The following is a 20,447-nucleotide window of genomic DNA, read 5'->3' on the forward strand; positions in this document are numbered from 1 at the left end:
AATCAGGTTAAACATCCATCTCCTTCAGCATTTGTAATTTCTTCACTGTGAAAAATATTTTTAAAAATTATTACAGTAAAAGACACATTGCCACTAATCCCCCCTTACACTGCTCCTTGCTCTGAGTATATTTATCCTATCATTTCTGCCACTTCGGAAGCAGTTCTGGAAGCCTTTTTTTTACAAGTGTCTTTAGGAAATGTAATAAAAAAATATAACAAATGTTGCTGCTGGGTGCCATCCAAGGGGAAGGAAGCATTGAAAGAACCCTAAGTGTGTCTTTATCTCCCTTATTTACCAGACCTGACACTGTGTGACATCTTACCCTTCTCCAAAGTCAAAGTGACCATTGAAATGTAAATATTTTGAGTCAATTCAGGACACGTAAGTAGTCACAACAGCGTAACTAGAGAAAAGAGAAATCCCAAAACTGCTTCAGAAAGTCACAAGAACAATAGGATAAGAACATTTAAAGCAAGGGGGAGTACTTGGTAGGATTCCTGGCAATGCACCTTTTACTATAATAAACTTTGGAAAAATGTAAACATTAGATACACTTTTAATCACTCTCTTAGACTCTTAGGTTCTTAAATAATAGTTTACCTGAGTAATTAATAAAAGATGTTTCTATATAGATGAATTAGATGTTTCCCCAGACTGAACCCATGTGTATAGTTTCATTGACTATATTAGACATATTGCTGTTAGGTCAAAACAGAGGTAACTTTTATGAATTGAAAACATTTTAATGGCTCTCAATGTTCAGAGATTATTTCTTCTCTGAAAGTTGCAAAAATGAGCTCGTTCACTCCAACCAGCAAGCTCCCTTAAAACTACTGCTTTTCTTAAAAGTGTTATTAATTGTAATTTTTGATGAGCTAGCACTTTCAACTAAAAACCCCTGAAAAATCAAAGCCTGACTCCCCATCTGCTGTGCATTTAACTAATTAACTGAAGCCATTTTAATTCAATTGAAAATCTGGAATAATTACACTTAAAGAAAAAAACCTAGCAATTATTTATAAAAACATGATCAGAGGCTCCCATTGCTTCTTATACTGTCCTATTCCAATTTTATTACTCTAAGAGAAAAAGCATTTGGTTAGTTGATTTAAAACTGGTGATGGGTTGATTGGGACAGACATTTTATAAAAACTTTATGTAACTTGATCTTAACGGTTTTGACAAAACCCTGGCACTATCTGAACACAGACACTGAAGAAAACTGTCTTGAGTATTTTCCTACTTTTCTACTGATGTATATCCCAAATTTGGGTACAGATTACAGAATTGTCACCTCTGCAATGAAGGAAAATCCCTTTTTATTTTCCTGAGATCCTCGGGAAATTCTTCCTATAGCACATGGGTCTTCCATCTGCAATGCGTGTATGTGGCTTGTTTGCATGTCGAAGTCTAGGAACCCAGGCAGTGCAATCTGACCTCTTGTCTGCAAATCATTTGTCATTTACAGAATGTACTTTCTGTCTCTCATTTTTCTGCTCTGTAATATAAGGGCAGTGATAATCCAAAGAAATATGTGTGGTAGTTTGATACAAAATACACTGATAAATTGCTTAGAATAGCACCTGCAGTAGGTCTGCAATAAAGGTTAACTTTTATTGCAAACTGTGGCAATTCTGAGTGACCTAATGTTACTTTTGAAAGTTCTTTGTGATTTTTGAATCACAGCATGGAATGTTTATATTGGGGGAAAAATTTAAATCATTTGATCCAATCCCTTCTTTACAATCTATTTTTCCATGCCATAGTTCAGAGTGGTTTATTAAAATGCACATATAGTCAATGACCTCTAAGGTAAAAACCCAACTTATGTTATCTGGTTAACACTAACCAGCATATCTTCCTTCTGTTAGACATGAACAGTTCAAGTTTTCTGCTTTGAAAGAATCTCCTCCACCGTGGGTTTTCTCAAGAACTATTGCTTTTGACTGAAACACTTTTCTAAATATTTCACTAATCTAGCTCCTATCACTTCAAGGTCGGATCATTCCTGTATGCTCACAAAGGGCCACTGCAGTTCCTGCATTAGTCTCAACCACACTACACTGTGGCTGCTTCTGCTCTATATTCAACTGCTTAAACCAGTTCCATGATGGGAAAGATCATCGCTGTCTTCTCTATCGCCTTATCATAAAGACTAAGTTCAGGTCCTGGTACACAGTAGATGAAACAGAGATATTTATTTCATGAATGAAAAGAACAACTTTTCCACTAGGTTACTTGGGACAAAGATGGACTTAGAATTAAGGTCTTTTCCTTGAGATATTTGATCTGTTCTTTGGGCAACATGGAAAGACTTTCTTCAGTCATTGAAGTTGCCAGAAAAAAAAAATGTTTTTCCAAATAGCAAACACATTCTTATCACACAAAAAAGCATCAAGGTTGTTTTTGAATTCCACTCATTTTCTCCCGTGTCTGTTCTTCACCTGAGCTTCTTATGAGTATGAATGTATTTAAATCTTTTGATTTTAAACTTTCCATGTGGCAGAGAATCATTTTTTCTTTGTGTGTGTATACTTACTGGAGCTGAGGCTACCTTGGATATTTTTGCTTGCCAACTTCAATCACCAAAGCTTCTTGCTACAGCTTAACATGTTTAATCTGATTGTATATCAATGACTACGAAGGGAAAATACTTACAATGAGGCACATACCTTCACACTCACTGACAGCTATGGTGAGAAGAAGAATACAGGTACTTGACTGTTCTTAGAAGTGTGCTAGAAGTTTTAAGTTAAGAAAGAATGCTTCTCTTCCAGGTAAGACTGAAGAAGGAGTCTCAGAGTTCGGAGCTTCTGGGGCTCAGCATAAAACCACTTATCCCAGAACTCACATCAACTTAGGTAAAAGGAGATGAGACCTCGACACTCTGATGTCCTGGCAATGCCTCGCCTATCTTCCCATCTTCAGTCACAGCTTCTCTGCCCTCCTCTGCTGTGGCAGTCCAGAATAAATTCCCTTTTTTATTCTTATTTGGGTTATTGACCAGTCGAAGCTCAAGACACCAAGTCATGTGTCCCCTATCAGCTCTTCCCGTCCTTACACAGTTCTGCTTTCCTCCTGGGGATGTCTCTTGTTCCTTCCCTTTTCATCGCGCTCCACCATCTCCTTGCTCCTCTCTGAACAGTTCTTTGACCTTCTTGCCCTCACTTTCTATCAGCCATCCCTTCAGGAATCTCAATTTAAAGGGTGTTTTCTATCCTACATCCATATACAACTGCATCTAGAAATAAACCTTGCTTCTCATTGTCACCTGGAGATCATTTCCCCCCTTTATTTCCTCCCACAAAATACCAGAGTAGACACTGAGTCATCAGCATCTGCCACCCACTGCCTCTCCTAGCTGATATCACCAACCAGCTCCCCCTTATTATTTAATGACAGTTTCTTTGGCCCATAATATAAACCCTGGGTGGGACATTTACATGCAGGTTTATTGAACAGTACACTGTGAAACAACACCTGTATGGCAGTAAGGAAATTATCTAGTTGCAAAGAAGCCTCACCTCTGCCCCTGGGAATGCTGGATTTGGGATGTTCACTTCATGTCATCCTTATTGATGGAAGAAGGCCAAAACATTCTTTTACTTTCTGGACATGTGTATTTCATCAAAACCTCCAATTATTTACCAATTGTTCTTCAATTTGTCAGAAGAGAATGACCTATTGACACAGTGGACTAATGTGACATTCTAGAGAATATCCTAATTTATGTTCTTATGACAGAGAATCAAATAATTCATATAGTTCTGCATCAAGACATAAGTGCAAGCTGAGCATGGTGATATGCATCTGTAATTCCAGGTACTCAAGAGACTGATGCAGAAGGACCTAAGTCCAAGGACAGTCTGGGCAATTTAGTGAGACCTTGTCTCATAATAAAAAATAAAAAGGGTCTGGAATGTAACTCAGTGGTAGAGTACTCCTGGGTCCAATTTCCAGTACCGGGTGTGAGGGGAACATGTAAATGTCTACTGTTGTCTCTGCCACATTAATACCAGTTACTCCCAATCCTCCTTCCTGATGGGGTGAAAAACAATGGATTTACCAGACCAATGTCTGTATATCATGAATCTATCCTACATTAAGATACCTTAGCAAAGATACCACATATGATACTGCAGCTCCTATTTTATTGATTTCTAGAAGTCCACTTTAATCCACCAGAATATATTTAATTTTTAGGGCTCAGACTGTAGAACGACATGAGATTATGGTAGGCTGCATTCTTTACATCCTTTGGAGTGGTGCTAATCTCTATCATTGACTCTGGAATATGGTAGCACTTTTTATTGGTTCTGTTGGCTAGGGGAGGTAGGCTTCAGACAGCTTAGTCCTGTTGTTATTGTTCAGTACCTCTCCCCCTGAAGACCTATCTCTGGTCTCTGAGTGGAGATCTGATTGTCAAATCTCTGTGTCTGGAGAGGCAGGCTGAGATTACTCAGCCTCAGCTCCCTGACAGACCACCTTCCATGGCAGGTGTCAATAATGGTGCGGTCACATCACGGCTAGGTTAGCAGAGAGTGTAGGTAGATAAAAGACTCAACTTGAAAGAAACAGAGAAGTTTAGAATTGATCCACTTTACAGTGGAGAAACTTTTGAAGACTCGAGCAGAATAGTGAGTTCATGAAAGAAGGCTTCAGTGCATCAATATCTGGACTACAGAATAGATGGAACATAGCAAAGATCTGGGCAAAAAATTATGGAAAATATTAGAGTAGCAAAGCATGAAGTGACAGGGTCATGAACTAAGGTGGCAGTTGTGGGAAGTAGAATAATGAAGTAGGAATAGATACATTTTTTAAAAGGATTAAAAAGACCTTGGTAGCATGATTAGAATCAGGGGATGGAGGAGAGATAGCTGTCACAGGTGATTTTACCTTTTCAACCTTGAGTGAGGAGAGAAATGGGAGGAGGATGTGGAGAGCAAAAAGGAGACATTTAAAATAGAAGATGGTGAATTTGCTTTGACCTCATCAAGTGTGAGCTAATGGCAGCAGAGGAACTGTCTCTTAACAATTGTAAATATAGAATTACAGGCTCAGATGAGAATTCAACAAAACCCTAAAAATTTAAATCAGGAAAGGAACCCTTTTAAGGGACCAATTAGAACTAATTCAGGTGCTTCAGTGGAGGATGACAGTGGTAGTTTTGAAGAAATTGTAGAGAATTTGTGAAGTTTGTGCTGAAATAATATTTGGAGATATTACCTCATATCGTTCTCCACAGGATTTTCCTGTCCATTTCCTTCCATTAATGCAGCAGTAGATTCTGTGATTCATTGCTTAAAACAGAGTAAAGGCCAAGCAGAATGTCCAAAAGCTGCCTCCAGGCCCTCATATTCCTGAAAGCTTATGTCCATTGGAAGAGTTATATGGAAGAGAAAAAAATGAACTGTAAGAAGCAGAAAGGAAAAAGAGGTTCCATCAGGTAAACTAAAGATCCTCGTGTGCTGAGGCAAACTCGAGATCCTTGGACAGTAGGAACTGTCGTTCTTTCCCTTCCTTTCCTTGCTTTTCTTTCTCCCTTCTTTCCTTCCTTGTTTCCTTCCTTCCCTCTCTACCCTCTTTTCTCCTTCTTTCCTTCTTTCCTTTTAGTAGTAAGCAACTAAACCAAGTACCTTCACAATGAGTTGCATCTCCAGCCCTCATTTTAAAATTTTAAGAGTGAGGCTCATGATGTCATTAAGTTTCTCAGGCTGGGTTTGAACTTACAATTCTCTTGCCTTAGCCCCCTCAGAGTGCTGGGACTACAGGTGTACCTCTAATGCCTGGCTGGTGTTTTATTTTTTGACAGCATACGGAGACTGCCAACTTGCAGAGAGAAATGGATTGTTCAAAACATGGTGCTGAACCATGACTGCATATCAGATGATCTCAAGGGTGTTTGTTTGTTTAAATGTTACACAAGTCTACCTCTAGAAGTTCTGATGTAAGTGGTCTGATGGAGTCCAGGAATATGTATTTTCTGAAAGTTCTCCAGTTGATTCTTATGGGCAGTCAGATTTACTGATGTAGAGTTTTTCAGTCGCAGTACTATTCAGAGAAAATATCTGCAGACTATGTACTGTCTGACCAATGACTGATGATCTGAGTGTCCTCTCCATTTCTCAAACCTAGGCCAATTCATTGTGAAGCCTTGGTACCTGCTGGGTGTGAGAATGAAGGATGGGGGACTAGTAGGGGAACTCCCATGTAATAATTGGAATATCTTGCCATCATGGTGGAATGGGGGCTTAGAATGTACAATGAAACATCAAGAGAGGTGTGGGATGAGTGCTATTTCTTACGTACTTGGGTTTGTGTTATATCTGGTTTTAATGCATTATATAACTTCCTGTCAGATTGTCCTATTAGTTCTTAGAAATGTGGCACATAAAGATCTCTCATGCTTGTGTCTCCATGCCAATACTATATAGTAGACCAGAAGGCCAACAAATCAGCTAAAATGGAAGAACAGTAGCTACAGTGACCCGCTAAAAGTCCATAGGTGACACCCAAGCTTGCCTAGATTTCTCAAATGGCACTGCAAAGTAAGTGATTAAGAACACAGACCTTTGGGTGCTCCTTCAGCAGCTAGAGAAACCTAACATGCCTTGCTGGGGGCATTCAAACTTTTACTGCCTGAAAGCTCAGTGATCTTGAATAGCTTAGAGTTAAAATAGACAACTGAGGAATCCTCTTTCCTAAAGTGGGAGAACAACGATGCCATATAAGGTTCATAGCTCCAAATCAAATGCCCAAACCAAAGGGCAGGCATCCCCCTATTTACCATTTTACTTCCACAAATGGATTTATACCCCCAACTACATTGAGAATAAGAAGGTTCTTAAAATCATCCAGTAGAAGTCCACATTTTAACAAATAAGAAAGCTGAAATCCAGGTTACATGACATTGCCCAAGGCTATTCACCTAATGAATAACAGTGCCAGAGCTAGAGGGTGGGTCTGATCACAACCAAACTGGTAGCATTTTTACTCATTAAGATATTTCAATGTTAGTACAGATTTTCAAAATATTTTTCTATTTACTACTAGTAGTTAAAGAAAGGGCAAGACAAGATAATAGAATCATTATTCTGAATCACAAGTTTATTTCAGGCAATAGCCTAGACTCCAGTATACCCTGGGGAACAGGCTCAAGGAGACAGCCTATGTATTCAACAAAATGGAAACTGTTAGGTTTGTCATTGGCAGGCTTACTTGCAGGAGGTTGCCATCCAGGATTAGATCTAAAATATTCCCTCAAAGTAGCATGTTGTTTGGAAGGTAATTGGATCATTGTGTTCATCAGTGAATTCATCCACTGATAAATTCATTGGCGAACGTGCTGGAAGGATGTGGAGCTTGGTTGGAGGTGAGTCACTGGGGCCATGACCTGGAAGGGTATTTTCCTTTCATTGCTCCTCTTGGCTGCCGCTGGATGAGCAGCTGTCATCCACCATGCCCTTCCACCATGTGTCTGTGCCTTGGAACCAGCTGGCTTTGGGTTGAATACCCTGGAAACTCTGAGCCAAACTTCTCTTCCCTTAAATTTCTAGTTTTAGGTATTGTGTCACAGTGAATAACCAATACGTCTGTGAACAGGAAAACTTTGCACCCAGCATAGTTAAGTTTTATGTACAAAAGAGTTGGTTTTCACACATGGAATATATCCTTAAAGTTACTTTGCCATCTTGTGTCCCTTTACCTCTGTATTTCCTACTTTTAATTAAGGCTCATGGGAAGGCCTGTAGAGAGTTCTGAAAGCTAAAGGTCAGGTGGCTCACTCTCAGCATAAAACATCCTCAAAAAGAAGTGGTGATGAGGAGCAAGAAAAATTCTAAAGGAGGAAGTGACCTAATAATGCAGTAAATGCATCTGATCCAAGCAGCCTGGCTCCTCCTGCAAAGTACAGAGTGGATTCAGGGGTGGTCTGCTGCATCCATGGCTCCCGAGGATGTCTCTTCAAGCTGTGATGTCTGAATCTCTTCACAAATTTCTTCCTTTTGAAGAGAAAGCTCTGAGGATCAAAGATTGGGTGGCTTCATGGTTTCCAAAGTCTATTCACTGGATGCACTGACGATTATAAAAGCTGGAACCAGTGCTGGGTGGTGATGCTGGGCCATAGCAGAAGTAGAGCTAGGAGCGGGGCTAGCAGGCAGCATTAGCAACTAAAGACATGTTGGAGTCAGAATTGAAAAGGCAATGTAAGTAGGTCACCGGACAGCATTCGTACCTGCCAGAAGTCAGAGCTGGTGTGGATGGAAGAGGAGTATCACTTTCCTGGTCTGGGACCACAGCCTTCTCTCCTTCACCTTTTTCCTAGCAGTCCTGCCTAGCTCAGGCTTGGAAGACCAGGAGCACAGTGCAATCAAATGGGTCAATTAAGTATTCAAGCACATTTCTAAGCACATTATTATTTTATAATAGATTCTTATAGAATTAAACATTTATTCAGACTCACTATCCTCAGACTTGAAAGTAAATATTCAGAATTGAAAAAAAGTAACAAAATTAAAAATTTGCCTTTAAACATTAAACAGTTCACAAAATAGTAAAGAGCTTCCAGGCCAAATCAGGAGAGAAAATCTGATCCCAGAGAGGTAAGGAGAGCCACCGAGCACCAGTGCTGCTCTAAGAGGTTTAACCAGTGTTAGGACAGATAACAGGCAGCCTCAGCTTCCTTCAGCAGCCTTGAGGGTAGAAGACAGAATCAAGTCCTCTACAAAAAAGTCTACCAAACATTCAGTGATGAAAAAATTAAATGATGAAATTAACCTAGCACAAACTCTCAGAGAATAGAGAACATTCCCTAACTCCTTGTATGAGGTTGGTAGATCCTTGATTCAAAAATTCTAGGATAATTATGAGAAAGGAAAAACATAGGCTGGTCTCAATATATGAAACTTGGTACAAAACCCAGGAATGTGAGATTGGGTTTAAAACTAAAAATCAATTGGAATGTAACTCATTGCAACAAAAGATTGAAGTGATCACATAATCAAAATATGAAGCAAAACAGCACAAATGTTCACCAAGGGTAGAAAACAGTAGAATAGTGTATATCAATCAGTAGTAGTTGTTGTGATCTGTATCCAGATGTTTCCCCAAATCCTCATCCATTCAGAGGTGGAGATTTTGGGAAGTGACAGGGTCATGGGGGCATGATATTTAGCAATGAATTAGTCCACTGATGAGTTTACAGATGAATGTGGTTTGAGAGATGAAGCCTGCATGGCAGTGGATCACTGGGGATGTGGCTGGGAAGGGTCTATCTGCCGCTCTCCTCCCCTGATTGCTCTCTGCTTCCCGTTGCTCTGCTGTGAGCAACCCTCCTCTGCCATGCCCTTCTGCAGTGCCACTCTGTGTTGGAGCCAGCCAGGTATGAACTAAAATCTCTGCAAGCTGTGAGCCAAAATATGTCTTTCCTCCTCAGAGTTGTGGGTGCTGAGAATGGTGTCAACAGTACCAAAGAAAGTAACTAAAAACAACAGTGAACTAACCAAGCTAAAAGCCACAACAAAATTTGAGTCTTACAAATACAATGCCAAACCAGAGAAAGAAAAATTTTAAAACATACTTACAGCACAATTTCACTTGTATGGTTTTTAAAAATAAGCACAATATAATATATTATTTAAGAATACATTATAGCTGGAAAAACTATGAAAAAGAAAAATTGCTATTATAAATATCTAGAGTTCTTTTACTTCTAAGTGCGAGGTAAGGAACTGTGAATTGAGTGTGACACATGGGAGATTTTTGAGTGTTATAAATGTTTTATTGATTTCACTGACAGTTATTCAATGATTACTGTAATTAACTATAATTGTTTGTAGAATAGTTATTATAATCGTTAAATCTCATCTATTGTTCATGTACTTTTAAATATTTATCTTTTTTGCGCCAAAGATTTTAAAGAAAGCTTTTAGGAGTCATAGAAATAAAGCTCAGGCACCATATCTGACAAGTAGCAAGACAGATACTTTGGGGTGCATCTAGTAAACCCACAGTCCCTTTAGCTACTCTGTATACTTACCTGTTTCCTTTGCTACTCAGATGGCAAACTTGCCCTCTGCTGTCTGCCTTGCTAGACAGGAAAGTTTGATCCTGGTCATTTATGCAGTAGCCTATTGATTTTACCATAATAATTTAGAACCAACCAACATTATGATTACCTCAACCATAACACATCATAAATTTAAACTGAACGCACAATAATTATTTTCATGTCTTTAGAAAATCTAAATTACACAAACCAATGAATATGATTCCAAAGCAACTAAGACAATTATTCATGCAATGTAGTCTGTTAGGCTATAGGTCATAAGAAATAAGAAATAAAACACCCTGAAAAAAGTCAATGATGGAAAGTAAAAATGCAAAACTTACTATTTCTTTGCATGGTAGTTACAGCTCATAAGAGAAGAGTCTGGAGTTGTTATGGCAACAGTAATATGGGAAAATGAGTCTCCAGCCTCCAAGTCTCATTTTCTTTTTTCTCTCTCCTCGTCTTGGCACTAAATAGTAAAGAGCAGTCCCAGATGATGTGTAAAAACCCATAATGTTTATAAATTAGTCTCAGTTAACACATACAACAACCTTGAGTTTCTAAACAAATAACATGCTGATGAATGTTAAGAGGGTTGAGACATCTTTGATGAATGCACAATGCATCCAGATTCCATAAAAATAAAATAATACGACATATGGTTAGTTTTGCTGATGGAATTTTTCCATACTAAGCCCAAATAGGTGAATTCATTTCTGAATTTGTGTCATTTTTTATGACTCTTCACTAAAATATACCTCATTTTAGCCACAATCTCTAATCAGTAGTCAGTTATCTATTGCACAGTAATAGGGTAGGATAATACACTGGTTAAAATAGTGGAATTTGGGCCCAGATGTACCTAACTTCAGATTCTAACACTGGAAAATTCATTTGCTGGGAAATTTGGGGGTGAGTTACTTATTTCCAAACTTCAAACGTCTCATCTGTAAAATGGAGATAACTATAATTATAACACCTCATATAGAGTAGGTGTGAAAGTTAGTTGAGGCAGCACATATAAAAGTACTTAACACAACACCTCACATATGTTAAACACTTCAAACCCTAATTTAATATTACTATTATTATAAGTGGTAATATTGTCGATATCTATGGTCAGGATATTTCAAGTGATTTCTTAAAACCACAGAAAAATTAGAGCTCTCAGCAACATAATTCTCATTTACTTTATTATACTGAGATCATGTTGAAAGCCTGGATCAGGCAGCAGAATTCAAGAAAATTTCCTCTTTATCCAGAACCTATGTGACTGGAAAGTGTTTGATTTGTCAGCAGTTGATTCTGAACCTTCAGAGTCTTATTTTTATATTTAATCATATCAGTAATTTTTGTAATAGAATTCCACTGCACTATGTAGCAATATCTTGAAAAAAGAAAACAGAGGACATTATTTTCCTTTGTATCGTGCTAAAAATCATTCTTATGATTACATTTAAATACTTGTTCAAGTAGTTCTACTGAAGCTTTATTAAATAGTTCCCTGAAAGTAAGGTACAAATTTGCAATAATTTGTTGAAAATATCCATTCAATGTACTGTATACTTAATTTTCTAAAATACATATGGTTTTCCATGTTACTAAAGCTAAGAGTATAGTCTTTTGACTGATAAGTTTGCAATCAAACCACAACAAACTTGAAGACAACAAGAGAGGTAGGAAGGTGAACGGATGATATAATACAGTGAGAGATAATATTAAAAATTACAAGTTAATTCATTTCTTTCAAAATTATCTCATCCATACCATCTTTTTTATGAAGCTCATTCAAATAATTACCATCCAGAATGAAACTGGAAGCACCGAGTCGTAAGATAGATGCAATGTAAGAGTTAGTATTTATGGAGCGTTTTCTTTGGCCGCACGTCTGCTCAGTCCTTCCTGTGGATTACCTCCTTAAATCTTTGCAGCAATCCTCTAGGTAACCATAACACATACTGTTTTGATGGTTACTTATCCTCTAATTATTGAAATGATTGAAGAATATTTTGTATACTTGATCATGTGATACGGTGATCTTGACAACCTCATCTGGATATTTAGTTAAATGTTAATGTTTCACTATATGTATGTTCTAGATCCCTTTTGCTATGTACCAAACCACACTCAGACTTCACGACTTAAACATGATAGCAACAATTTTGGGGGGACAGAGATTTGTTCCAATGTATTATTCTTGTTCAACACAATACTAGCTGGTGTAGTTCAATTGTGGTCCAGAGAATCCATTTTCAAAAATGGCTCATTGACATTAACTAGGATGGTGCTGCTGTTAGCTGAGAGTTCACCCAGGGCTGTAGGATGGATTTCTCAGTATCCATCTCTTGGACTTTTCTACAGCCTGTTGGATTTCCCCATGATGTATTAGCTGAGCTTTAAGAACAGTGATATCGAAAGAACCATGCATAAGATGTTATCTTTTGTGGCGTTGCCACAGAAGTCACATAACATCACTGTGTTCACAAACTACCTACATTCAAGAGGAGAAAAGATAGTCCCAACCTCCAAAAGGAGGGCCATCAAAGTCACACATCAAGAAGAGATTCCTGAGTAAGAGATATTATTGTGGCATTTTTGGAAAATTCAAACTACTATATTACACAAGCTTCCCTCCTTCATTAATTGAACAAATATTAATTCCATACTTAAGGACTGAATTTTCAGTGGTGAGGGAAAATACATGCTTACTGGTATATATGGGGAGACAAACACTGTCTGAATGGGCACAGAAGTAGATGTATAATTGTCAGTGATAATTGGTGCTAATGAAAAATCCATGTTACCTTGAGGGTGCACTACATGGTATAAAAGTTCTGAAAAGTCTCATTTGCAGAAAACAATAATATTTAAACTGAGGTATGAAGGGTAACTGGATTTCTCAGAGTTCTCTAGGAAAAAGAACCAGCAGAATATATGTGTGTGGGGGGGTAGTATATTGGCTCACAGAATTGGAGGCTTTAAAGTTCCAGAGGCTGTCTGGAGGCTGGAGAGTCAGAGAACCTGACAGTTGCACAGTTCAAGAAGCCAAAGCCTCAACATGAGAGAAGGGCCAGTGTAACCCATCCCAAGACCAACAATCTGAAAGCTCCTTGGAGAGTTTCTGGTACAAGTCCTTGTTCAAGAGCTGAGGAACTAAGTCTGATGTCCATGGCAGTAGCAGCAGAGACAGAGACATTCACCTACTGGAGAAGGGGATAACTTCTTGTTCCAGCCCAGCCCAGCTGGGATGGTGTGGCCCACATTCAGCAAGAGACTTCCCCGCTCAGTCCATTGACATGCCAGTCTTCTCAGGAAACCTCGTGGTAGACACACCTTTGCCATTTCTGTAGACATCCCTCAATTCAGTCAAGTGGACCAACCAAATGAGTACAGGCAGGTTTCTCCCGAGCATTCCACTCATAGGGAACAGCATGTGAAAATTCGTATGGGAGGAGGTAGAAATGTACTAAGAACCAAGACACAACAAAAGTCTATGTGGCCAGAGAGCATGGGGAAGGGACAGTAGAGTACCTTGAGACTGGACTGGTATCAGTGTCCTGAACAGGGAGGCTGTTCTAAGGCCTGCATTTGCCTTTAGTCTCAGAGCAGCTAGAAAACATCAAAGGGATTTAAGCAGGGACAATGGCATAATCAGATTTATATTTCTTTTTTTTTATTTAAAAGGAAAAAGAGAAAAAAACAGAACAAAACAAAACAGTGTAAGGATACAAGTGATACAGAACTACAAAAAAAACCAGTAAGATATCACCAGTTACTAGATTACACACTATCATCTTAGAGACAGTGGTTCAGGTCACAGGATCAAAGCTTACAAAGTGAACATTCAAACAGTGGGACTGCAAAAAGTTGTGTTCAATGATCCAATCAAAAACATTAATATGGTCATCTATTTAACACACCTAAACACACTTGCTGTTGTATCCTTTAGGGTACTTTTTCCCCCTCTCTTTATTACAACAAAATTTACACATTTTGGATTTTATTGCTTCCATAGATCTTATTACTTTTTTTTTGGAAGAGAATAAAATCAAACATGATAAAACAAAGCTGTCAGTCAAAACCAAGGACGGACATAGCACATGATGTAAAAACAGAGTACAAGGTTATCAACAATGGTTACCATAATGCCTCTTGCTTCCTTAAAAAGAATTGTCTATCTCATTAGGTATTATAAAGTTGAACAAAACAGTAGAGAACAAGACCAATAAAACCTAAACATTGTAAACATTACAGAACTTCAAAAGAGGATAATAGTCAAGCCAGAATGGGCATCATAGTGAATCTTATTGCCTTCAAAGTAGTTGCCTATACTCTGATACTTGATAGTATCATACAGAATGCAACAGTCTAATCAGTCAAAACAAGATAGTGGGAGTATTATAGGACTTAAAATGAAGTTAATAGGAAATCAAAAAAGTTACTATAATATATCCTGCTAGTTTTTTTGGTTTTTCCCCTTGGTTTAAAAAAGTAATAAAAAAATAATTAAATAATTTTTTTAATGAATAAGGGAGAGATTGAGATAAAAGACAGCATAACAACATAAAAATACAGGTTAAAGCATGACAGTTTCAGCAACCTAGTGCTTCACTACCAAATAACCCGACTTAATAGTAGTTACCATAGTGTCTTTTTCCTTGAAATATTTGAATATAACTTCATATACTATAGCATCAAACATATCAAAACAGTGTAAAACCATTCAAGTGGATGAAAGCATTGTAGAGTACTTAGAACCAGCTAACATAAAATGAACAATGGTTTCTATATTATCTCTTTGCCTATAACAATTTTTGTTTATACTATCACATATAATAAAATCAAGCAAGATACAACATGATAAAACTAATGGAGACAGAAGAGCCATAGTTTGGTGGGGCTTTAAAACAAGATGGTATTAAATCAGCACTAGCTATTATGACGTCTTGTTTTCTTCAAAATAGCTGTTCATTGCATCACAGGCAATAATATCAAACAGCCCAGAATAAAGCCATTCCAATTAATGAGTGAAAACTTTATAAGGCTTCAAGGCCACATAATGGGGAATCATAGTTACCACATACTTTTATATATTTGAATCATTTCCACTAGGGAAACTATTCGGTATTCACAGATGTGAGTTTGATTTATTTCACTTATGAGTATGGTTTCAAGCTGCGCCCATTTATTGATAAATATCTCAATGTGATCCTTCTTTATAGCTGAGTAGTACTCCATTGTATAGAAATACCATAACTTTTGTATCCATTCCTCAGTTGATGGACACTTGGGTTGTTTCCAAGATCTGGCGATACAAATTGCTGCTATAAACATAGGTGCACATATATCACTGTGGTATGATGCTTTCAGTTCTTCTGGGAATATGCCTAGAAGTGGAATAGCTGGAACAAATGGGACTTCCAATCCCAATTTTTTGAGAAATCTCCAGTCTGACCTCCATAAAGGTTGTACCAGTCTACATTCCCACCAACAGTGTAGGAGAGTTTTTTTCCCCACAGCCTCTCCAGCATTTGTTGTTGTTGGTTTTCTTGATCCTGGCCATTCTTTCAGGAGTGAGATGGAATCTCAGTGTGGTTTTAATTTGCATTTTCCTAATGACCAATGATGACAAACATTTTTTCATGTATTTATTTGCCATTTGATTTTCTTCATCTGAGAAGGGTGTATTCATCTCAGATGCCCACTTCTGGATTGGGTCTTTGAATTTTGGGGGTCTGAGTTTTTTTAATTCTTTATATGTTTTAGACAAAAGTCCCTTGTCTGAGGGGGAGTTCACTAAGATCTTTTCCCAGCTTGTGGGTTTTCTTTTCACTATGCTGGAGATTTTTTTTGACTTGCAGAAACTTTTTAATAAGAGGTGGTCCCAGTTATTGATTCTGGGAAGTATTTCCCATGCAGTTTGAGTCCTGTTCATGAATTCTCTACCTACCCCTATGTCTTCAAGGTTTCTACCTAATTTGTCTTCCAATAGATTTAGTGTTTCTATTTTAATATTCAGATCTTTGATCCATTTAGATTTTAATTTAGTATATGGTGATAGGCTTGAGTCTAGTTTTAATTTTCGGCAAATGGAGAGCCAGTTTTTCCAACACCATTTATTAAAGAGACTGTAGTTCTTCCAGTGAAACTGCTTGGCTCCTTTATCAAAGATAAGGTGGTTGAGTGTGCTTTTAGTTGTGGTTGTATCTTCTAATCTATTCCATTGATCTTTGGCTCTGTTTTGATTCCAGTACCATGTTGATTTTACTACGTTGCTTTGTAGTATAACTTCAAGTCAGGGATTGTGATGCCTCCTGTCTTGCCTTTGCTGCTTAGAATTGCCTTTGCTATTCTAGGTCTCTTCTGGTTCCAGATGAATTTTAGGAGTGATTTCTCTAGATCTATAAGGTATGTTGATGATATTTTCATTGGGATTGCATTGAATCTGTATAACAGTTTTGGGAGAATGGCCATTTTCACAATGTTTGTTCTTCCTATACTTGAGCATGGGATGTCTTTCCATTTTCTGAGTTCATATTCAATTTCTTCTTTCAGTGTATTATAATTTTCCTTGTATAGGTCTTTCACTTCTTTTGTAAGAGTAATTCCTAAATATTTCATTTTTTTGCTTGCTAGTGTGAAGAGTGTGGCTTCTCTTATTTCTCTCTCTGTGATTTTGTTGTTCGTGTATAGGAATGCTATTGATTTCTGAGTACTGATTTTTTTATTCAGCTACATTACTGAATTTATTTATTATATCTAAGAGTCTTTCAATGGAGTTTAGGGGGTCTTCTATGTAGAGTATCATATCATCTGCAAACAATGACAATTTAACTTCTTCTTTTCCTATCTTTACCCCTTTTATTTCTCTCTGTTGTCTAATTACTCTGGCTAGTACTTCCGGTACTATATTAAATAGGAGTGGTGATAAAGGACATCCTTGTCTTGTGCCTGATTTTAAAGTAAAGGCTTTCAATTTTTGGCCATTTAGTATGATATTGGCTGTTGGTTTGTCATAGATGGCCTTTATTATATTGAGGTAAAGACCATCTGTTCCAATTTTCTGTAAAGTTCTTATTATGAATGAATGAATGTTGGACCTTATTGAAGGCTTTTTCTGCATCTATAGAAATGATCATGTGATTCTTACTTTTGGCTTTATGATATGATGGATTACATTTATTGATTTATGTATGTTGAACCATCCCTGCATGCCTGGGATGAATCCCACTTGGTCATGGTGTATGCTCTTCTTGATGATTTGCTGCATCCTATTTGCCAATATTTTATTGAGGAGTTTTGCATCTGTGTTCATTAGGGAGATTGGTCTGTAGTTCTCTTTTTCAGTTGGGTCTTTCTCAGGTTTTGGTACTAGAGTAATATTTGCTTCCAGGAATGATTTGGGCAGGATTGCTTCCCTTTCAATTTCATTGAAGGGTTTGAGGAGTGTCGGCATTAGGTCTTCTTTGTATTTTTTGTAGAATTCTGCAGTGAATCCATCTGGGCCTGGGCTCTTCTTTGTAGGTAAGGAATTTATTACATGTTCAATTCCATTGATAGAGATTGGGTTATTCAGCAGTTTTACATCGTCTTGATCTAGCTTTGGTACTTCATATGTTTCTAAGAATCTGTCTATTTCTTCTGTGTTATCAAACCTTTGAGAGTAGAGGTTTTTGAAATAGGTGTTGATAATCTTCTGTATTTCTATAGAGTCTGTAGTATTTCACCTTTTTCATTTCTTACTGTATGAATTTGAGCTTTTTCTTCCCTTTTTAAAATAAGGTTGGCTAGGGGCTTATTGATTTTATTTATTCTTTCAAAGAACCAACTTTTTGACTTGTTGATTCTTTGGATTGTTTTATTAGTCTCTATTGCATTGATTTCTGCTCTGATTTTTATAATTTCCTCTCTCTCTTCTTTTGGCTTTGGGCTTGACTTGCTCTTCTTTTTTTTAGCTTTTTGAGGTGTAGCATCAGGTTATTTATTTGTATTCGTTCTGTTTTCCTGATGTGGGAACTCAGTGCAATATATTTTCCTCTGAGGACGGCTTTCATTGCATCCCACAAATTCTGGTAAGTTGTGTCTGTGTTTTCATTTTCTTGTAGGTATTGGTTAATTTCTTCTTTAATTTCCTCTGTGACCCACTGATTACTCAAGAGTGTGTTATTCAATTTCCATGTGTTTGTGGGAATTTTGCAGTATCTTTTATCATTAATTTCTAATTTCATAGTGCTTTGGTCCGATAGCATTCAAGGGATAATTTCAATTCTTTTGCACTTATTTAAATATTTTCTGTGAGTTAATATATGGTCTATTTTAGAGAATGTCCCATGTACTGCTGAGAAGAATGTGTATTCTGTTGTTGTTGGGTGGGATACTTTGTATATGTCTATTAAGTCCATTTGTTCACAGGTGCGATTCAGTTCTATTATTTCTTTGCTGATTTTCTGTCTGGTTGATCCGTCCATTGGTATCAATGGTGTGTTAAGATCTCCTGTTAGAATTGTGTCACTGCTAATTTGGTTTTTCATTTCTGTTAGTACTTGTTTTATATAACTGGGTGCTCTGGAGTTTGGTGCATATATATTTAAGATAGTTAGCTCTTCCTCTTGGAGTTTTCACCTAACCAGTATTGTAGTGACCTTCTTTATCCCTTCTGATCATTATTGGCTTGAAGTTCACTTTGTCTGCAAACAGAATAGCTACCCCTGCTTTTTTGAGGGTTCCTGTTGCATGAAGTATTGTTTTCCATCCTTTGACTTTCAGTCTGTGAGTATCCTTTTGGGTTAGATGGGTTTCTTGTAGACAGCATGTAGTTGGATTTTGTTTCTTGATCCATTATGCCAGTCTGTTTCTTTTAATTGGTGTATTGAGACCATTTACATTAATGGTTAGAACTATTATATATTGGTTTATTGTTGACATGTTATCTTTCTGCTGTTGCATCTTTATCTTTCTGCTCTGTTTAATTGTCTGCTTTGTTTAGTGGTTTTTTCCTAAAGGTATCTAGGTTGTCTTTCAGTATTCTTCGCATGGCTTGGTGATCATGAAGTTTTTCAGCTGATCTTTGTCATGGAAGTATCTTATTTCTCCATCGATTTTGAAGGACAGTTTTGCAGGGTGTATCAGCCTACGTTGGAAATCATTTTCCTTTAGGATCTGAAATACTTCACTCCATGCTCTTGACTTTATTGTTTATGCTGAGAAGTCTGCTGTGATTCTGATAGGTTTTCTTTTATAAGTGATTTGTGTTTTCTGTCTGACAGCTTTTAATATTCTATTCTTTTGTTTGATTTCTGAGATGGTCATTATTATATGTTTGGTGTAGGTTTATTTTGGTTATGGCTATTTGGAGTTCTATATGCTTCATTGATCTTGATATCAGTTTCCAATCTCATGTTTGGGAAATTTTCAGCTATTACTTCTCTAAATATCCTCTTGACATCCTTTATGTTGTCTCCTTCTTTTTCCTTTATCCCTATCAACCTTATGTTGTTCCTCTTTGCGTCATCTTGCAGGTGTTGAATTGTTATTTCCTGATTTCTTGTTATTTTTAAAAGATCTTTCCTTTCCTGTTCACTTGCTGCAATCTTGTCTTTGAGGTCTGAGATTCTATCTTCACATTCATTGAAGCGTTTTTACAACTTTCAATGGAGGTTTTGATTTCCTGTATATCTCTTTGCATCTGTTTTATGTATTCTGTTTGTTTCTTATATTGTTCATCCAGGGATTCTATCCTTTTGTTTAGTTCTTCCAATTTTTTAATTGTGTCTTCTTTAGCTATGTTCAGCATCTCTTTCATTTCTTTTTTCATTTCTTCTTTTACCTGAGAGATTATTTCTAGTTTGAATTCCTTTAAGGCTTCCCAGAGTTGCTTCTTTATTCAGTTACTATTATTTCAGTTATGTGGCATGTGTTTTCTTCTATGCACATGGCTCCTAGGCTTTCTTGGGATGGGCTTGATGTTTGAGATTGCATTTTGGTCTTTCGTTTTCATTTTCCTGTATTTTCGAGCTTCAAGTGTTGTTCCAAGTGTGGGAGAGAGTTCCGCCAGACCAGCCTGGGATGGGGTTCCCTGTGGCGGCCCCACTCATTGGACCTAGCAGGGAACCGGCCTGGCCCCCAGGCCAGGAAGAGAGTTCCCCCAGGCTGGGGCCCAGATTTATATTTCAAAAACTTCTTATTGTAAAGGATGAATATAAAAGGACAAAATTAAGGAGATTAATTACATGGCTACTTTAATAATTCAGAAAAGAAGTGATTAATAACTAGTCTTGTGAGCGAGAGAGAATCAAATGGATTCAAGATATAGAAGCAACATGAAAGAAAATGAATGACATAAAATAAATGAATGAACTACAGACAGACAGCTATCAATATTGAATGAATGAGA

Source organism: Cavia porcellus, unplaced genomic scaffold (genome assembly GCF_034190915.1).
Source record: "Cavia porcellus strain 051 isolate PalLab524CR breed Dunkin Hartley unplaced genomic scaffold, mCavPor4.1 scaffold_2, whole genome shotgun sequence".
Classification (NCBI taxonomy): domain Eukaryota; kingdom Metazoa; phylum Chordata; class Mammalia; order Rodentia; family Caviidae; genus Cavia; species Cavia porcellus.